We start from the raw sequence: 2,982 nt of genomic DNA on the forward strand, positions 1-2,982 counted from the left end.
ACCCACGTCCCAGATTTCGGAGTACCTGGTTTTATTACCAGGGGTGCGTTCCCACCGCGTGCCGCTCCGTTCCTTGTGATAGGTAATTGGAGAGTGCACTTGTGGCACTATTGATGGCACTGTAGCTCCATCGATTATCATAATGGAGGCTTGTTAAAATTCCAATACGGCCAGAATGTTCTTGGCCTTTTGGTCGAGGTTGTTGTCCAAGCAGTATATGCCCCATTTCTTGATGTCCAAAGGTACTGCTTCCGTGTTGACAGTCTTAGTGCAGGTGAGATGAGATTCATCGTCCTGTCTGACAGCCCAATGCCGTGCAGTGGGTCTTTAGACTCTATAAATCCATAATCCATAGTCTTATGGCATGGATGACAGCCTCCAGTCACTGGAAAATTAATAATTTTTGGCTATGTTCAATAGGGAACATGGTTCTAAACCATCCCCTGTATGACCGAATACCATGATTTAGAAGGTCAGTCGGAACTCTGAGAATTCCAGATGCCGAGTGTAGTTGAATTATCCCTAGTACCCCATTGATGGGGCCGAACGGGGGAAAAAACATCACCCTATGGCTTTGTTACCTAACAATGCCAAGCTGGTTTTAGAATTTTAGTAAATAATATTGGAGCTAATGATTGCCCCTATTGTAAGCACTATTGCCAAAGTTCCTCTTTTGTGTCAATGCCTGCCATATAGAAAACCCCAGCTGACACCAAGTCTTATCAAGAAAAAAGAGTATCCATCTTAAAATGAATATCTAGAACAAATGTGTTTAGGGTTAAAATCAATGATAATCCTGCAACCCTACTCTATTTTATTTTTAATAAATATGTTTGATACAATTCTAATGTTCCATGAAAAGTATGCTCAATCACATCTTTTGTGTACAATTTTTGTAGACCATGTGGGTTTTAGATTGTTTGGTTATGTAAGGACAAAATGCCCTTCTGGTGTATGTTGTGCTGAGGTTATTGGAATGAGTAAATCTTATCAGATAACCCTGAATACTGCTGAGATTATATGAATCTGTAGTGATTATATACCATACATAACTGTAGTGTTGTAACCTCCCCTACCATCATAGGTCCCTATTTTAAACAGAAGAAAACCCCACCCACCTACCTCCATGGTTACCGGTGGTTGTGTTATTTCCTTGGTTTTTTGACAAAGGAGGTTCTGGTTTGATATCTCTTGTTCGGGGTTGTGTGTGAGGTTGAGGTTCCCGCATCTTCCAGGGTGGCCGCCCTGGCCATACCCTAAAAAAGGATCCTGCGGGTTATTGATTTCTAGCACTGCCACTGGTATGAGGCACATTATTTATGGCGTTGCCTGTGGCCGGTATCATGCTCCAAAAATAGGCCCTTGCGCTGGCCTTGATGAGCCCCAGTGTCTTGGCTTTGTCCACCCACGGTTCTTTGTTTGCAAATGGTAGCATTTTTTGGGGTCCCAGTGCTGGCTGAATGGCCGCCTTCCATGTGTAGTTCAGATCATATTGCATATTACTAAACAGAGCTACTGCGTCTAGATGGTCTTTGGTTACCTACATTTAGTCCAGGGTGCGAGTGTATTCTATGATGCCTTCCGTCAATCCCTTTAAGGTTTTCTGGATCTTGAGGTCCTGGTTCCTGATGTTCGTCCCCATATGCTGCCAAATGCATTGGTTTACACTGGGCACCCGTAATGCCTCACCGTTGCCAGGTGGCAGATGTCTGGCCAGTGTCTGTAAATTTATTCTTGTTGGCGTTTGTGGCCAGACATATAGTAATACTATTGCCATCCTGGATCCAAGTCTACCCATGTTTGACTTGGTTAAAATAATCAGCCACCATGTCCAGCAGAGTCCCTGCTGTGTTAGGATCATGGGACGCTGTATTACCAGGCTCTGGCCCATCAGGGTCCTGCCTACTCTTTTTTATAGAGTTAGAGATCTCTAGGGTCCCGCACGGGGTACCCATGTGGGGCTTAACTGCTGCCCACTTGTCTTTTGTTCTGCGGACCCCTCTTGCAAGTCAACCCAGAACTGACCCACAGTGCTCCCCTCTGATGGGGTAGAAGCATTGTGCAGCCCTCAAAGAGGTACTGCTGTGGGTTATCACGTTGGAGCAAGGCTCCATACACCGCTTCTTCCCGCTCCAGCCCTCTCGGGCGCTGGTTGCCGGCGGTTATGCAAAGTCGGACCCTTCTCAGTCCACTACCTTGTTTGATTTGTGTCTAGCCTACCGCTCGGCCGCATGGAGCTGGCCGGTGCGGGGCCGACATCGGGCACCGCTGATCCCACTACGGTTGATCCAAGTGCCGCTGGCTGCTGCTGGCTGCCCGCTGTTCCACGGTCCTCCTTCTCCAGCTTTGTCCTTCCTTCCGTGGAGTGGATATGGCCGGTGTGGATGATAACTGGCACAGCTGATTCCATCTATTCCTTTAACCCGGCTCCAACGCTCTCAGCGCTCCTGGCTGCTCCTTTATCTTAGACCCGTGGGACCCACCCCCGTACTGACGGTACTGGTCCCTTATGGTCGTTGCAGCCGGTCAACCCCACTCTAATGCCCTCAATTCTGGGCACTCCTACTTATATGGTCCTTAGCTAAGGAACATATAAGACATTAAAACTGATGATAACAGCTATTATAGATTTTATTTAATATATGGTCCCTAGATAAGGGACGTATCAGATATTAAACTGATAAGAACAGATACTACACTTGATCTTAGCCAAAAGGCCTAGAAGCGATCATTGTAACTAAAAACCCCACTGGGACCGACCCTGGTACTCACATACTGGTCCCTTGTAGTAGATTGCAGCCAGTCAACTGCCAAGTCCTTTGCTGCTGAAAAATGAATTTTCTCACCGTGCTGGAGCGAAGTTGGGCACAGGTGTTTTCCTCCTCCGGGAATCGATGTGCCCATGCTGCTCCTGCCGTTGCCAGCTCCTGCCGTTGCCAGCTCCTGCCGTTGCCAGCTCCTGCCGTTGCCAGCTCCTGCCGT

General features: G+C 47.4%; 1 pseudogene; it reads right to left on the bottom strand.

Moving 5' to 3' along the window:
* Positions 1–2,561: 2,561 nt before the first annotated feature.
* On the bottom strand, positions 2,562–2,729 carry LOC129715116 (U2 spliceosomal RNA; annotated as a pseudogene).
* Between the last annotated feature and the right edge of the window lie 253 nt (positions 2,730–2,982).

The sequence above is a fragment of the Leucoraja erinacea genome, unplaced genomic scaffold (genome assembly GCF_028641065.1).
Source record: "Leucoraja erinacea ecotype New England unplaced genomic scaffold, Leri_hhj_1 Leri_101S, whole genome shotgun sequence".
Lineage (NCBI taxonomy): Eukaryota > Metazoa > Chordata > Chondrichthyes > Rajiformes > Rajidae > Leucoraja > Leucoraja erinaceus.